This window comes from Triticum aestivum, chromosome 6D (genome assembly GCF_018294505.1).
Source record: "Triticum aestivum cultivar Chinese Spring chromosome 6D, IWGSC CS RefSeq v2.1, whole genome shotgun sequence".
Lineage (NCBI taxonomy): Eukaryota > Viridiplantae > Streptophyta > Magnoliopsida > Poales > Poaceae > Triticum > Triticum aestivum.
The window spans coordinates 130,618,823-130,637,573 of record NC_057811.1 but is presented as its reverse complement, the minus strand read 5'-3'; positions in this window follow the sequence as shown (position 1 = coordinate 130,637,573).

Genomic DNA, 18,751 nt, shown 5'->3' with positions numbered 1-18,751 from the left:
GGGCGGGCCAGAGACGCAGCTGCATGACATTCTTTGGGCCGTCCATGACGGAAAAAACCGTGGTAGAAGCGAGGGCGAGGAAAATATCGGGGTGTTCCCGGTTACGGTGGGTGGTTGGGGCCGAGCGATCCACGTTTATCTCGTACACGCACGCGCGTGGGTGCGGGGCGTTGGGCTCTAATTGAACTCGAGCGATTGCACTGCAGGCTACGCGTTACTGAACCCGAGCGATCGATCGATGGCTGTTAACTGAACCCGATCGAGCGATTCCTTCACTACTGCTGCTAACTGAAGCCGATCGATGCTGCCTCTGGATGAACAGTGAGTGTTGCTGGGGGGGTTTGGATGAACAGTTCCCGGTGGGGGTGGATGAACAGGACCCCGTGGTGTTGCCTCTGGATGAACAGGACCCCGATCGATCGAGCCGGTTGGGGCTGGATGAACAGGACCCCATGGAGGGCTGGATGAACAGGACCACCCCGTGGAGGGCAGGATGAACAGTAGACGGTGGAGGGCTGGATGAACAGTAGCCCGTGGAGGGGTGGTTGAATAGGAGCCCGTGGAGAGGGGTGGTTGAACAGTAGCCGGTGGAGTAGCGCGCGATGGAGGCTGGATGAACAGGAGCCCGTGGATGAACAGTCGCAGGTGGAGGCTGGAGGAGGTCGACGGTGGATGAACAATAGCCCGTGGAGGCTGGAGGGGGTCGACGGTGGAGATGAACATTATCCCGTGGAGCCCCGTTTTGCGGTACGCCACACCCCTCCCGATGAACAGGACCCCCGTTTCGACCGTAGCGCTCCAACACAAGTCCGTTTCCTCCGTTTTGCGGTACGCCACACCCCTCCCAATCAACAGGACCCCCGTTTCGACCGTAGGAGGCCCGTTTCCTCCGTTTTGCGGTACACCAGACCCCTCCCGATGAACAGGATCCCGTTTCGACCGTGGCCGGTCGAACACAAAGCCGTTTCCTCCGTTCTGCGGTACGCCAGGCCTCGTTTCCATCGGCTGTTCCGTCCAGGCCGGTTGGCTCCCACGCGTTCCGTTGCCTTCCGATGAACACGACGCATTCCGTTGCCTCCCCATGAACACGACGACGACGCAGTTTCTCCGTTCCGACCCAGCCATGTACACGAGCCCTGGCCGTACGTATGCTCGAGTAGGCGTTCGAGACCCTGCCCGTATGTACGTACGTGGCCGTATTTTCTTTCTTGCACACTGGCCGCTGTACGTACGTGTACATGCTACGTGCGCGCCTCTACCACGACACGTGCGCGCCTCTACATCGACCAGTATGTACGTACACGTTCGCGACCAGAATGACAACGCTACATACGCTTCGACCAGGTGGGTCCCGATCGTCAGGCACTTCCTTGCCTGCGAAGATGTAGCTGGTGGGTCCCAGCAGTCAGGGGGAAACTTTTTTTGCAAAATAAGGTGGCCCGTCCGGTGGGTCCCCGCTGTCAGGTGCAGGAATAATTATTTTGCGCGTAATAAGGAGGCACTTCCTTGCTGCGGCCATGGACCCAGCTGTCAGCCTCTCCACGTACAGTCCACGTCCGTTGGAAAGCCGTTCCTTGACCACATTGACCACGCCGCGCCAAGAGCACCAGGGCGGTGGACGACGGCGAGGCCTAGGAAGGGGACGACGCGGAGCCGGGGAAGACGCGGCAGTGGAAGCCTGCGTGGAGAGGAGTACGAGGGTTCACTGGTTCGGCTGCGGTGTGAGGCTGCCGTTGTCGCAGAATAACAGGGGGTGTGGGTGAGTGGAGGGATGGCCTGGCCAGTGGTGGGAGTAGTAGGGGGCGGTGAGGCCTCCGCGGCAGCACAGCCGGCCACAGGAGGCAGGAGCACAAGGCACGACCGGCGCTGGTTTGGGCGTCTGGAGCAAGAAGACCAGAGGTTGAAGAAGCACTACGGCCGTTGGATGGACATCGTACGGTCACTGGAGCTAGAATCGTGCATATTGACTAAGTTGACAAAGCCCTCCGTCCCCGTCAACTTAGTAGGCCCACAAGTCAGCCTGCCACTATACTGGGTCCCAGCTAACAGGGGGAGTATTCATTTTTTATGCGTAATAAGGAGGCACTTCCTTGCATGCGAAGATATAGCTGGTGGGTCCGAGCTGTCAGCGGTAGTAACAATTTTTTTGCGAAATACAGAGGCCCTTTCGGTGGGTCCCAGATGTCAGGTGGATGAATCATTATTTTGCGCATAATAAGGAGTCATTTCCTTGCGTGCGGCCGTGGACCCAGTTGTCAGCCTCTCCACGTACAGTCCACTTCAGATGCATGTCGGTCGTTCACCACGTTGACCAGGCCGCGCCGAGAGCACCAGGGCGGTGGACGACGGCGAGGCCTAGGAAGGGAACGACACGGAGGCAGGGAAGACTCGGCAGATGTTTCCCACGCGGAGGGGAGTACGACTGTACGACGGTTCACTGGTTCGTCTGCCGTCGCCGGAGAATAACAGCAGGTGTGGGTGAGTAGAGGGATGGCTAGGCCAGCGATGGGAGTACGGTGGGGCGGTGAGGCCTGCGCGACAGCACAGCCGGCCATGGGGGAGGAGAGAGCAGGCAGTCCCGCCGGCGCTTGTTTGAGCGGCTGGAGCGGGAAGAGCAGAGATTGAAGAAGCACGACGGCCGTTGGATGGACATCCAACAGTCATTGCTTATGCGTCAACCTTTTTTTAGGAAGCCTCAAATCTGTGGAAAACATCATACAGCCCATCTGCAATTATTTCTAATAATTTACAGCCCATTTGCTAATTCTTAAGGTTTTTTTGGAGCCCATATTCTTTTTGTTAACATTACAGCCCATATTGTGGCCACGGTTAAAAAATTATACGAAATTTTGCATATTTCGGTGCGGTCCGAACTGTTTTTAATCCCGAAATTTTGAGTCACATTCAAACTGGATTTAAAAATAAATGTATATCAATATAAAATCCAACAAATTGTCCACGCATAAAAATCAATGCAATTTAAAATCTCAAAATGAAAAAAAGAAATTTGAAACTAATTGCCGGTTTGATGTGTTTTAAAAATGTACAACCCATTTCTCATTACTGATAGGCCATTTTCTCGGCCAGCCGAATGAAGCTCTCCTTGTCTTGAAAGATTTGCAGCCCAACAGGCCTGACAAAGTGACTTACTTGGCAAATCACAAAAAAACTGGGCTATGGCCGTGGACCCAGCTGCGGCCGTGGACCCAGCTGTCAGCTTCTCCACGTACAGTACTCTTCCGATGGAAGTCGGTCGTTGACCACATTGACCACGCCGCGCCGAGAGCACCAAGGCGTGGACGATGGTGAGGCCTAGGAAGGGGACGATGCGGAGCCGGGGAAGACACGGCAGTGGATGCCCACGCGGAGAGGAGTACGAGGGTTCACTGGTTCGGCTGCGGTGTGAGGCTGCCGTCGCCGCAGAATAACAGGGGGTATGGGTGAGTGGAGGGACGGCCTGGCCAGCGGTGGGATTAGTATGGGGGCGGTGAGGCCTCCGCGGCAGCACAGCCGGCCACGAGAGGCAGGAGCAGGCGACACGACCAGCGCTGCTTTGGGCGGCTGGAGCAAGAAGACCAGAGGTTGAAGAAGCACTATGGCCGTTGGATGGACATCGTACGGTCACTGGAGCTAGAATCGTTCATATTGACTAAGTTGACAAAGCCCTCTGTCCCCGTCAACTTAGTAGGCCCACAAGTCAGCCACCCACTATGGTGGGTCCCAGCTAGCAGGGGGATATTCATTTTTTTGTGCGTCATAAGGAGGCACTTCCTTGCGTGCGAAGATATAGCTGGTGGGTCCGACCTGTTAGCGGGGGGAACGTTTTTTTCATGAAATACAGAAGCCCTTCCCATGGGTCCTAGCTGTCAGGTGGAGGAATCATTATTTTGCGCGTAATAAGGAGGCATTTCCTTGCGTGCGGGCGTGGACCCAGCTGTCAGCCTCTCCACATACAGTCCACTTCTGATGGATGTCGTTCATTGACCATGTTGACTAGGCCGCGCCGAGAGCACCAGGGCGGTGGACGACGGCGAGGCCTAGGAAGGGAATGACACGGAGCTAGGGAAGACTCAGCAGTTGTTTCCCACGTGGAGGAGTACGAGGGTTTACTGGTTCGTCTGCCGTCCCCGGAGAATAACAACAGGTGTGGGTGAGTAGAGGGATGGCTAGGCCAGCGATGGGAGTACGGTGAGGCCTGTGCGGCAGCATAGCCAGCCGCGGGAGGAGGGAGCAGGCAGTCCCGCCGGCGCTTGTTTGAGCGGCTGGAGCAGGAAAAGCAGAGGTTGAAGAAGCACGACGGCCGTTGGATGGACATCCAACAGTCACTGCTCTCGTGTGCATTATTTCTAATAATGTACAACCCATTTGCTAAATCTTAAGAATTTTTTTGGAGCCCATCTTCTTTTTGCTAGCATTACACCCCATATTGTGGTCACGGTTAAAAAGTATATGAATTTTTTTGCATATTTCGGTGCGGTCAACTGTTTTTAATCCCGAAATATCAATTCACATTCAAACTATTTTGAAAAATAATTTATATGAATATAAAATCCAAATAATTGTCCACGCATAAAAATCAATGGAATTTAAAATCTTGTAATGAAAAAAATTGAAACTAATTCCCGGTTTGATGTGTTTTAAAAATGTACAACCCATTTCTGGGCAAACCGAATGAAACTCTCCTCGTCTTGAAAGATTTGCAGCCCAGCAGGGCTGATAAAGCAAGTAGGCATCGTTTGGGTATTTCTTTTAAAAAATAGAACTGGGCTAGCCATTTTCAGTAAGAAAAAAACACAACTGGGCTCATGATGTGGTAAACATAAATAAAACCCTGGCTAGACGGGCCACAGCCCCCGCACAGCCCCGTTGTTACCCTGATCCATCGCTAAAACTAGTATAAATAACAACTGCTTGTTCCTCAAAAAAAACTGCGCGACCTGCTGGGTCCCTGGTGTCAGCCGCTCGTAGTGTAATTCTCTCTTTTATTGACTATGTTGACAATGGCATGAGCCCCAGATGTCCAACCATTAGGAGGAACCATATTTTTGGGCTTGTAATATAGAGGCACTTGCATGCGTACTGCCATGACGCTGGTGGGTCCCTACTTTCATCCTCTCCACGTACAGTCATCTCCTTGTTCCTCTCGGTTGTTGACGACGTTGACAACGCAAGAGGGCGGCGCACCGCGCACGGCGAGCGAACCAAGGCCGCAAGGCGGAGGACGACAGCGAGACCTCAGACGGAATGAACAGGAGCCGTGGAAGATGCGTCGGTCCAGTCGCAGGCGGAGGGGAGTACAAGGGTTGACTGGTTCGGGTGTGATAACCCACAAGTATAGAGGATCAATTCTTTCGATAAGTAAGAGTGTCGAACCCAACAAGGAGCTAAAGGTAGAACAAATATTCCCTCAAGTTCTATCGACCACCGATACAACTCTACGCACGCTTAACGTTCGCTTTACCTAGAACAAGTATGAAACTAGAAGTACTTTGTAGGTGTTTTTGGATAGGCTTGCAAGAATATAAAGAGCGCGTAAATAAAATCTAGGGGCTGTTTAGATAAAGACACAACTAAATTAGTTTTAGTAGAGAGCTTTTTGTTACGAGAAAGTTATTTGTCCCTAGGCAATCGATAACTAGACCGATAATCATTATTGCAATTTTATTTGAGGGAGAGGCATAAGCTAACATACTTTCTCTACCTGGATCATATGCACTTATGATTGGAACTCTAGCAAGCATCCGCAACTACTAAAGATCATTAAGGTAAAACCCAACCATAGCATTAAAGCATCAAGTCTCCTTTATCCCATACGCAAACAACCTACTTACTCGGGTCTGTGCTTCTGTCACTCACACCACCCACCATAAGCAAATCATGAACATATTGCAAACCCTACAACGGGAATCCCTCACGCTTGCGCGACATGGAGAGCACCATAGGACAACATCAATAATAAAACATGCAACTCAAACCAATCTTGATCATCAAATAACCCATAGGACAAAACGGATCTACTCAAACATCATAGGATAGCCATACATCATTGGGAAATAATATATAGCGTTGAGCACCATGTTTAAGTAGAGATTACAGCGGGTAAGAGAGAGGTTACACCGCTGCATAGGGGGGGAAGAGTTGGTGATGATGGCGGTGAAGTTGTTGGTGAAGATCGCGGTGATGATGATGGCCCCCGGTGGCACTCCGGCGCCACCGGAAGCGAGGGGGAGAGAGCCCCCCTCCTTCTTCTTCTTCTTCTTCTTCTTCCTTGACCTCCTCCCTAGATGGGAGAAGGGTTTTCCCTCTGGTCCTTGGCCTCCATGGCGTGGGAGGGGCGAGAGCCCCTCCGAGATTGGATCTACCTCTCTGTCTCTCTCTGTTTCCGCGTTCTCCGATTCTGCCCTGGCACCGTTTCTTTTATATCCGGAGATCCGTAACTCCGATTGGGTTGAATCTTTCACCAAGATTTTTTATATGAAAATTAGCTTTCTTGCGGCCAAAGAAGAGCGTCAACCGCCTTACGGGGGGGGCCATGAGGGGGGCAGGCGCGCCCCCTGCCTCGTGGCCACCTCCGGCACCGTCTCGCGTTGATTCTTCCTCCCGTATTCTCCAAATATTCCAAAAATATTCTCCGTCCGTTTTTATCCCGTTTGGATTCCGTTTGATATGGGGTTTCTGTGAAACATAAAACATGCAACAAACAGGAACTGGCACTGGGCACTGGATCAATATGTTAGTCCCAAAAATAGTATAAAAAGTTGCCAGAAGTATATGAAAATTGTAGAATATTGGCATGGAGCAATCAAAAATTATAGATACGACGGAGACGTATCAGCATCCCCAAGCTTAATTCCTGCTCGTCCTCGAGTAGGTAAATGATAATAAAGATAATTTTTGATGTGGAATGCTACCTAGCATAATCTTGATCATGTATCTAGTCATGGAATGAATATTAACATACGAGTGATTCAAAGCAATAGTCTATCATTTGACATAAAAACAATAATACTTCAAGCCTACTAATAAAGCAATCATGTCTTTTCAAAATAGCATGGCCAAAGAAAGTTATCCCTACAAAATCATATAGTATGGCTATGCTCCATCTTCACCACACAAAATATTCACATCATGCACAACCCCGATGACAAGCCGAGCAATTGGTTCATACTTTTTAACGCGCTTCAGCTTTTTCAACCCTCACGCAATACATGAGCGCAAGCCATGGATATAGCACTATAGGTGGAATAGAATATGATGATGGGGGTTATGTGGAGAAGATAAAAAGGGAGAAAGTCTCACATCGACGCGGCTAATCAACGGGCTATGGAGATGCCCATCAATTGATGTCAATGTGAGGAGTAGGGATTGCCATGCAACGGATGCACTAGAGCTATAAGTATATGAAAGCTCAAACTAAAACTAAGTGGGTGTGCATCCAACTTGCTTGCTCATGAAGACCTAGGGCATTTGAGGAAGCCCATCGTTGGAATATACAAGCCAAGTTCTATAATGAAAATTCCCACTAGTATATGAAAGTGATAACTCAAGAGACTCTATATGAAGAACATGGTGGTACTATGAAGCACAAGTGTGGTAAAAGGATAGTAACATTGCCCCTTCTCTCTTTTTCTCTCATTTTTTGTTTGTTTTTCTTTTTTGGGGGGCCTTCTCTTCTTTTGGCCTTTCTCCTTTATTTATTTATTTTTATTTTTTTTGTCCGGAGTCTCATCCCGACTTGTGGGGGAATCATAGTCTCCATCATCCTTTCCTCACTGGGGCAATGCTCTAATAATGATGATCATCACACTTCTATTTACTTACAACTCAATATTACAACTCGATACTAGAACAAAGATATGACTCTATATGAATGCCTCCGGCGGTGTACCGGGATGTGCAATGATCTAGCGTAGCAATGACATCAAAAAACGGACAAGCCATGAAAACATCATGCTAGCTATCTTACAATCATGCAAAGCAATATGACAATAAATGCTCAAGTCATGTATATGATGATGATGGAAGTTGCATGGCAATATATCTCGGAATGGCTATGGAAATGCCATGATAGGTAGGTATGGTGGCTGTTTTGAGGAAGATATAATGAGGTTTATGTGTGACAGAGCGTATCGTATCACGGGGTTTGGATGCACCGGCTTAGTTTGCACCAACTCTCGAGGTGAGAAAGGGCAATGCACGGTACCGAAGAGGCTAGCAATGATGGAAGGGTGAGAGTGTGTATAATCCATGGACTCAACATTAGTCATAGAGAACTCATATACTTATTGCAAAAGTTTATTAGCCCTCGAAGCAAAGTACTACTATGCATGCCCCTAGGGGGGTAGATTGGTAGGAAAAGACCATTGCTCGTCCCCGACCGCCACTCATAAGGAAGACAATCAATAAATACCTCATGCTCCGACTTCGTTACATAACGGTTCACCATACGTGCGTGCTACAGGAATCACAAACCTCAACACAAGTATTTCTACTAATCCACAACTACCAACTAGCATGACTCTAATATCACCATCTTTATATCACAAAACTATTGCAAGGAATCAATGTCGGATGTGGGGTTCCGGCAAACCCTTAAGGTTCAAACATTGGGGTGCGCGCGAAGCCTTTCCCTCCTATCGATCTACGCCCTAGCTCGCTAAGATCTCGCGGACGAACTCGAGGAACTCGCAACACAGAAAGACACGAGATTTATACTGGTTCGGGCCACCCTTGTGGTGTAATCCCCTACTCCAGTGTGGTGGTGGTGGATTGCCTCTTCGGCTGATGAAAAACAGTACAAGGGAAAGAACAACCTCCTGAGGTTGAGGTGTTCTTGTGCTTGGTGACTTAGCGGTGAGAGCTGGATGAATTGCTCCCTCCCCTACGTGGTGGCTAGCTCTACTTATATAGGCTTTGGTCCTCTCCCCAAATATTGAGCGGGAAGGGAGCCAACAACGGTGGGCAAATTCGAAGGGGGACAGCTAGTACAAGCTATCCTGACAAAAGTGGTCCTCGCCTGCGAAAGGCTCTGGTGGTGACGCCGTCGTGGGCTCCACGATGACCTCCGTCTTGCCGTCCTTCTAGTCTTGGTCTCCTTGCACCGATATGGCAAGCTTTGCCTGATGCCTCGGTACTCCTCGCCTGCGCTGGCCTCCTTAGCACCAAAGAGGAAACAAGGACGCTGCGCGTGCTGGCGCCCGCCTGGTGCCAATCGTCATGGCTCACGTCACGAGAGCCTCGTGAGGTTTGCCCTGCCTTGATATCTCCGCTCCTCGTGAGCCTGCCTGACTAGACCACTCCTAAGGAGGTCTTGCGTCGTCCGCCTCGCGAGGCTTGGCCCCTCGCGAGGGTCTTGAATGCCTTGTTGATGAAGATGGGCCATACGGCCCGCTGGCCTAGCCATGCCGTGGGCCGCAGGCAGGCAAGTCTGGGGACCCCCGTTCCCAAAACGCCGATAGTAGCCCCCGGGCCCAAGGCGCGCTCGGGCTTTGCTTCGCGGCGAAGCCAAGGGTCAAGTTCGGAGCGCCGCGGGCCCCAAAAGCCTGCGGCCTCGGTTGACACGTGGCGGTTGATTGGACATGGGCATCTCCGCTTCCCCACGCTGCCTCGGCAACTGCACGACTTGACAAGTGCCTGCGACATGCAAGGAAATCCTTCATTACCTGCGATCATGGGAGGCGCCGGTTGGCCTTCTTCCGTTATAAATGGGGAGGGGGGCGGAGCCCCCGTCGCCCATCTCTTCCTCGCTTGCTCGCTTCTTCCTCCTTGCTCCACTGCTAACATCAATGGCGCCTATCAGAAGGTTCTCTGCTGAAGAAAAGGGGAAGCCCCCCCGGGATGACCTGGGGCCACTTCCGCCGAAGAAGAGGTCGATCTACCGGCGTGATGAAGCGGCGATGTAGGTGGTGACGAGGCCTTGGTGCGAGCGGCCTCCTCCGGGGTATCCGCTACCCTTGTATGCCCGAGCCGAGGGCTCAGGAGGACGGAGCGACGAGCAGCGTCACCCACGCCGCGCCTGGGGTCACCGCGCCACGGCGACACGCGCCGTCGCCCCTGGAATCCATGCCGCGGACTCCTCGCGCGAGCTGGTGCTGTGGGCGCGGATGCCTCCAAGCTCTTGGATCCGCTTCCTGTGGTTCTTCTCCGACGTGATGCCGCCGAGGGGGCCTCTCGAGCTCTGGTTGCAGCACGCCGACTGCAGTGCTCCGGCGACCGGAGCAGAGATCGAAGTGGTCCCCTCCGGCAAGATCTTCATGACTCGCGGCTGGGGCGAGGTCGCGCGGGTCTGCCGTGCGAGGGGCGCCCTCGCAATCCACTTTGAGTACGACGGCGCCTCCACGCTCTTCTTCAAGGTCTTCGATGCTGAGGGCCGCTGCCTGGAGTGCTGCTCCGGAGAGGGGCGTGAGGCTGACGCGCGTTCCGCTCGTGGCCACTCCAGCAGCAGCAGCCCTTGGGGGTCCAGCACCTCTCCTGAGCTCTATGAGACTCCGGAGACGAGCGATGACAGCTACGTGCCCCCGAGCTCTCGCCGCGCTCGGAGCAAAGCTGCCGCGTCCGGCCGTCACCGTCGCTGATGTGGATGGGGTTGGCGCCGGCCTCCTGTGGCCCACTTTTGATGATGGCATCCGCCACGAGTGGGTGTAGATAGGATCCCCCTTAGTTTTAGCTGTTGTTCCCTGCGAAGAGTCATGAAGTGCCCCGTGAGGGCATGTAAGGGTCTGTAATGTCTTTTGTGCTTATTTTCCCTGTTATGAAAATTTGGTGAACGCATGTCCCGTTAAGGCTCGGTCCCCCTTTCTTTCCTCGCGATAGCTTGTTGCTCTACGCCGACAGGTCCCGGTCCCCAGGCAGGCTACAACCGTTGCTGGTATGCTAGGTCGCGTGCCGTGGTCAAGGCCAGGAGGTGTGTGGCCCGAGGTCCAGTAAGAGCCCCTGAGGCGCGATGCTCAGGAGGTCCCCCTTAGCGCTCAAGCGGCCATGGTAAGGCAAGCAAGGGAGTTGACGTGGCCGCAACGGGGTTGCGGCAAGGCGTGAGTGACCATTAGGCCCAAGCATTTAGCCGATCCGAGAGCGGGACTTATCTTGTTGACTTCGTGGCGATTCCTGACGGTGCGCTAGGGCTGTGCGCCAACTTGTGCGGCATAGCTAGGCCGGCCCATACGAGTTTCCCTCCCCCCATGCTCTCCTTAGTGCTCTACGTCCTCAGTTTCTGGCCCTCGAGCGAGCTCAGCCGCCGCTGGTATGCCAGGTCGCGATGCCGTGGTCAAGGCCAGGGGTGAGGGCTGGAGAGCCAGTAAGAGCTCCTGAGTCGCGATGCTTAGGAGCCCCCCTTTAACGCGCAAGCGAATTGCACAAGAGAAAAGGAGACTCGCGGTGCCGCCTGCTATCCTCCCCACGGGATCCATGTGAACAGGCACAAGAAGAACATGGTTTGCCGTTATAGCTGCCAGCCCGCCGCTGGTTGCTCTGGATGAAGTGAAGGCATTGAGGGCCTGGTGAGGTGACGTGCGCGGGGCGTGCCGCGAGCCAGAGCTCGACCGCTCAGATTTGTCGACGTGGCAGGGACGGACCCATGCACCAGCGCCGTGCCTGTGAGAAGGCCCCGTGGGAGGCGATGATCGAGCAGGCGATAGCCGTAGGTGGGTTAAGCATGGAGAGCAGATCAACTTGGGTAAATGCAGGAAGATACATGCCGCTGGGTCCGGCCCGAGCGGCTTGGGGGTGATGCAGCCCGAGGGGTGCCCCTAGCAAGGTAAGCTAAAGACATAAGCAAAAGGGATACATGCCGCAGGGACGGACCCACACGTCCTTGGAATAATGCAGCCCGAGGGGCGCTCCCACCTAAACAAGCTTGGAAGATGTCACCTGGTTCTGTAGACGAAGTAGAGTTGGTGCAGCTGAAGGTGTGCGTCGAAGGAGTGGCTCTTCACGAACCACCAGGGCCCTGAGCTCGGGGGGCTATGGGGGCTCAGGTGGTTCCCTGAGGACCATCTCCATCTCTTCCAGGACGGCGTGGTACCTGGCCTCCTGAGCCGCCAGGACACGCCGCATGTTGCGCTGATGGGCTGACGCCACGCTCGGCAAGCCGAAGGGCATGCGAACGCAGCTGCTTGGTGGGCCCTCGCAACGGCCCACACGCGAAGGCCAGAAACGCTCCTAAGAAGCGGCCCTGTTGAGCCCTGGGAGGTCAATGCAGACACGCAGCCCGACATCCTCGCCAGGATGGGGAGCTGCGCCTTGTGTGCGGCTGTCGCCACGCATGACTCTTGCGTTTTGCAGTTCCAGAGTGGTCTTGGCGATGAACTCCTGAGTGGTGGGCACTCCTTGCCCTGTGTTCTCCTGAGGGAAACGTGTCGCGAAGCACGCCTCCAAGTGGTGCCCTAGCGCCTCCCTCGTGAGGTTGGCAAGGTCTGAGGCCCTCCAGAAGAAAGCCCCCGAGCCTTGCCTGAGGAGGGCGCCGGGCGCGCCTTCCTATGCGATGGAGGGGGGCGCCCCTGGGACGGACGCTGAACCTGATGAGGCTCCTGCCACGACGCCATCCTCCTGAGGTCCTGCGCGGCATAGCTGCTTCTTCTTGGGGATGGCCTCCGAAGGGCCCTCACTTCTGCTGTCAGGGTCGTTGATTGCTGCGGCCTGGAAGGCGCGCTCAAGGGAGCACACCGCATCTCTTTCTTCACATGGGGCCGTGATGATTCCGCCGCTTCCTGGCATCTTGAGGACGTTGTAGCCGTGATGGGTGACTGCCATGAACTTGGCCAGGGCCGGATACCCGAGGATGGCGTTGTACGGCAGGCGGATATGCGCGACGTCGAAGTCGATGAGCTCGGTGCGGTAGTTCTTGCATTCTCGAAGGTGACAGGCAGGCGGACCTGCCCTATCGGTGTGGTGGAACCGTCGGTCACTCCTGAGAAAGGTTTGGTAGGTTGGAGCTGCTCATATGGCACTTGGAGGTTATCGAACGTGTCGACGGACAAGACGTTGAGCCCTGCGCTGCCGTCGATGAGGGTCTTGGTAACCTGCACGTTGCTGATGACTGGGGAGCACAGCATCGGGAGGGCGCCAGCGGTGGCCGCGCACTTGAGCTGATCCGCCGAGTTGAAAGTGATGGCGCATTGGGACCAGTTGAGCGGGCGCGGGGCCTCGAGCTTGGGGAGCACCGCGTTCACCTCGCGAGCGAACTGTTTGAAGATGCGCTGAGAGGCTAGGGCTTGGGCGCCGCCCAAGATGCAGGCGATTGCGCACGGCTCCTGGAAGCCCCTAGCCCCCTCATCCTGGTGGTGATCGTCGTTCCTTCTTGGTGGTGGCGGCAGCGGGGGAAGACCGGCGTTGCCCTGAGGGCGATCCTCACGAGGCTGGTCCCTCCAGGCGCCCTCGCGAGGATGGTCCTGCCAGCGGTCCTCACGAGGCCTGTCGCGCCATTCCTGGCGCGGGCCACGGTCGTCCCAGCGTCCGCCCCCACGTCCTCCTCCACGGCCGTAGCCCCGATCGCTGCGCTCGGGGCGTCGACCGAAGCGTCCTTCTCGTATGGCTCTGAGCTCTTGACAGTCACTGGTGTTGTGAGTGTTCAGGTTGTGGAAGGCGCAGAACGGTCGGCTATTCTTGGATGACTCAGGCTGATCTCTGCCCCGCTTGGTGTCGGGCTCCGCTGCGAGCACTGCCGCTTCCTTGCGCTTCATGTCCTTGGCCTTGGCTTTCTTCTCTTTCGCACCCACAGCTGGCAGCTCAAGGAGGGAGAGGCGCCCCTCCTCAGCTCTTGCGCACTTGGTTGCCAGGTTGAACAGCTCCTGAGATGTGCACAGCTCCTCATGGATAGCGAGCTCTTCCTTCATCTTGACATCACGGACGCCGTCTGAGAACGCGGAGATGATGGCCTCGTCCGTGACCTTAGGGATCTTGAGGCGAGTGTTGTTGAAGTGCTGGATGTACTCCTGGTTGTTGCTTGATGCGGCGCAGGTCACCCGTGGCCGGCGGGCGGTCGCTCGTGCCCTGGAAGTTGGCGACGAAGCGGTCGCGCATCTCGTCCCAGGAGGAGATCGAGCCGTGCTGCAGGTTCAGGAGCCAGGAGTGGGCTCCATCCTTGAGAGCCATGGGAAACCAGTTCGCCATGACTTTCTCATCGCCGTTGGCCACTTCGATGCTCAGCTCGTAGAGCTGCAGGAACTCCGCGGGGTCGGCGGTGCCGTCGTATCAAGGAGGCATATCCGGCTTGAACTTGCCTGGCCAGGCCACGCTATGCAGCTTGGGGGTGAAGGCGCGGCAGCCGGCCGTGGTCGCCGGGGCCCGCTTCGGAGGTGGAGCTTGGTCTTGGCGAGGTCCCCGCGGCGCCGCTGCGGGCGGTGCGCGGTCTTGACGAGGCGGCGCGGGGAGCACGGGTGCAGCTTCTCGCGGCCGAGGGATTTCTTGGCGGCTTCTCTCTTCGCGCGCGGGCGCCGGGCGTGGCGGATCGCGCCGCGGGGCCGCACACCTTGGTGCCAAGGCGCCGTCTTGGGGCAGAGGCGGTGGAGGCGCGCCGTGAGCCTCGTCGCACGTGGCTGGCAGAGGGTGAGGCAGAGAGAGGGACGGCGCCGGGGAGCCCCCTGCGGCGCGGACGAGCTCGGCGACGCGATCGAGCCACTCCTCGTAGAGGTCGTCAACCGGGCGGTAGCGCAGGAGCTCGTTCGCCTCCATGGGAGCGTGGCGTGCGTGAGACGAAGAACCGGCCGGGGTCAGCGACGGAGTCGCGGTGTGGCCGTCCTACCGTACTGATGGATGCAGCGAGGACGCCTGCTGCTCGTTCCCCGCCGGGCCGGTGGCGGCGTTGGCGGCGGGAGACGGAGAGCGACGAGGTGGCCCATCGACGGGAGCCGTCTGAGCAATGTGGGCGGTGAGGGAAGCCCGGCGCTCAGCTCGAGCACGGCGAGCGTCCGCCATGGAGACGACGGAGCGACGGATCGCCTGATCGACGAGAGGGAAGCTACGGCGCACCCCTACCTGGCGCGCCAAATGTCGGATGTGGGGTTCCGGCAAACCCTTAAGGTTCGAACACTAGGGTGCACGCGAAGCCTTTCCCTCCTACCGATCTACGCCCTAGCTCGCTAAGATCTCGTGGACGAACTCGACGAACTCGCAACATAGAAAGACACGAGATTTATACTGGTTCGGGCCACCGTTGTGGTGTAATACCCTACTCCAATGTGGTGGTGGTGGATTGCCTCTTGGGCTGATGAAGAACAGTACAAGGGAAAGAACAGCCTCCTGAGGTTGAGGTGTTCTTGTGCTTGGTGACTTAGCGGTGAGAGCTGGATGAATTGCTCCCTCCCCTACTGTGGTGGCTAGCTCTACTTATATAGGCCCTAGTCCTCTCCCCAAATATTGAGCGGGAAGGGAGCCAACAACGACGGGCAAATTCGAAGGGGAACAGCTAGTACAAGCTATCCTAACAAAAGTGGTCTTCGCCTACGAAAGGCTCTGGTGGTGACGCCGTCTTGGGCTCCAAGATGACCTCCGTCTTGCCGTCCTTTTGGTCTTGGTCTCGTTGCACCGATATGGCAACCTTTGCCTGATGCCTTGGTACTCCTCGCTTGCGCTGGCCTCCTTAGCACCAAAGAGGAAACAAGGACGCTGCGCGCACTGGCGCCCGCCTGGTGCCGATCGTCATGGCTCACGTCACGAGAGCCTCGTGAGGTTTGCCCCACCTTGATATCTCCGCTCCTCGTGAGCCTGCCTGACTAGGCCACTCCTGAGGAGGTCTTGCGTCGTCCGCCTCACGAGGCTTGGCCCCTCGCGAGGGTCTTGAATGCCTTGTTGATGAAGATGGGCCATACGGCCCGCTGGCGTAGCCACGCCGTGGGACGCAGGCAGGCAAGTCTGGGGACCCCCGTTCCCAGAATGCCGACAATCAAACATATCATATTCAATGATCTACAAGTTTTATGTAGGATTTTATGACTAACCATGTGAATGACCAATTCCTGGCATCTCTCTAAATAGATATAAGTGAAGCAAGAGAGTTTAATTCTTTCTAGAAAAGATATGCCCACGCTCTAACAAATATAAGTGAAGCAAAAGAGCATTCTACAAATGGCGGTTTTCTATGTGAAGAGAAACAGGCAATCCAACCTTCAAATGATATAAGTGAAGCACATGAAGCATTCTATAAAGCCATACTCAAAAGATTTAAGTGAAGTGCAAAGAGCATTCTATAAATCAACCAAGGACTATCTCATACCAGCATAGTGCGTAAAAGAAAAATGAAAACTAAATACAAAAGACGCTCCAAGATTTGCACATATCACATGAATGAAACGAATCCGAAAACATACCGATACTTGTTGAAGAAAGAGGGGATGCCTTCCGGGGCATCCCCAAGCTTAGACGCTTGAGTCTCCTTGAATATTTACTTGGGGTGCCTCGGGCATCCCCAAGCTTGAGCTCTTGCCTCTCATCCTTCTTCTCACATCGAGACCTTCTCGATCATCGAACACTTCATCCACACAAAACTTCAACAAAAAACTCGGTAAGATCCGTTAGTATAATAAAGCAAATCACTACTCTAAGTACTGTTGCAAACCAATTCATATTTTGTTTTTGCATTGTGTCTACTGTAATATAACTTTTTCATGGATTAATCCTGATATAAATCTACAGTTTCATCAAAACAAGCAAACTATGCATCAAAAACAGAATCTGTCAAAAACAGAACAGTCTGTAATAATCTGAACATTCACCATACCTATGATACTTGAAAAAATCTTCCAAAATTAGGAAAAATAAACAATTTGTATAGAAAGACAGTGCAAAAAGTTTCAGAGCCATTTGACGTTCCAGTAAAAAAAAAGAAAAATCACGCACTACAGCCAAAGTTTCTGTCATGTACCGTACAAACCAACAAGCATTGTGAAGAACCTAAAGGCAAACCTTGGCACATTATTTTTATAATACACTGGAATTGTACAAGGGGATAATTATTTTTGTTGAAAAGTTTCTGTAATCAAGATTCACAAAGTTTCCGTGAGCATGAACAAAGTTCAAGGCTAGCTCCCACTTTAACAATGCTCGTCTTTCTCACTTTCGCTTTTCTTTTTGAAATAGTTTTAGGTTCCCCTCTTTATTTTTGTTGTTTTTAAACTATATGAAAGCACTCAACAGAAATAAATGACTCTCTAAAACTTCCGGGTTGTCTCCCTGGCAGCGCTTTCTTTAAAGCCATTAAGCTAGGCATATAGTGCTCAAGTAATGGATCCACCCAGATCCCAAGGTATATCAAAGCCAATTTTAATTAACAATGATTTGGTTTTAGTAATGAGCACAAAGTAACATATATCAAGCAATGACGAAGTCTAACTCTCTTCCTATGCATTGGCATGTCATAAAAGAACAATTCATGCACACAAAGTAAAGGCCAATGCATAGTATAAACCGTTTCTTGCAATTTTATCGTGTTGGAAACATAGAGAGGTGGAGATACAGTTCCTCTCTCATAATAATTGCAAGTAGGAGCAGCAAGCACATGCATATTATATTCATCAAAATCATCATGTGCAACGGTATAAGGCAACCCATCAATATAATCCTTAATAAGGGTAAACTTCTCCGATATAGTGTAGTTGGGAGAATTCAAAAAGATAATAGGACTATCATGCGTGGGTGCAATAGCAACAATTTCATGTTTAACATAAGGAACTATAGCAAGTTCATCTCCATAAGCATAATTCATATTGGCATCTTGGCCACAAGCATAGCAAGCATCATCAAAAAGGGATATTTTAAGAGAATCAACGGGATCATAATAGTTATCATAGCAATCATCCTTCGGTAAGCACGAAGGGAAATTAAACAATGTATGAGTTGAAGAGTTACTCTCATTAGAAGGTGGGCACGGGTAGCTAATCCGCTCTTCCTCCTTTTGTTCTTCGCTCTCCTCATCATCTTTTTCATCCAATGAGCTCACAGTTTCATCAATTTCTTCTTCCATAGACTCCTGCAAAATATTAGTCTCTTCTTGGACAGCGGAGACTTTCTCAATAAATGCATCAATATCGGAATTGTATTCATAATTCTCATAGCAATATTTCAATATAGCAAAATTCAGGCCTATAAACATCATCATCAAAAGCTTCATACTTTTCAAACAAAGATTCAATTTCATAAGCACCCTTAAAAGCAACAAATTCTTCTATTTGTTCCACATCATAGTAATCATATATACCTCTAGAATAAGAAGCCAAGGTTTCATTATCATTAAATTTGCATGAAAAGGGAAGGTGTGGAGCCTTCATCCAAGAGCAACAAGTATAATCATATCTCAAGCATAGTTGCCTAGCATACCACTTCAACATATGAATTTGATCCCATAATAGTTTCCCTTTTTGAGTCAAGCGATAATCCCTAAAGTATTCACGTTGATCCAACGTGTCTCCCATTACATAATTGAATGTGGTTTTCTCGGGATTATCAAAGTAGTACATAATATCTTTCACATAATGAGCATCGAGGGTTTTAGGAGGTTCCCCATCTCCATGAGTAGCAAGTACACCTAATTTTTTTGGTATTTCGTGTTCCATATCCATAACTAAAGATAAAGAACAACTAAGAACAGCAAATAAAAATTACTTAGTGATAAAGCAAACAAGCACACACGAGAATATTCACCCCACGCTATTGCTCCCCGGCAACGGCGCTAGAAAAAGGTCTTGATAACCCACAAGTATAGGGGATCAATTGTAGCCTCTTTCGATAAGTAAGAGTGTCGAACCCAATGAGGAGCTAAAGG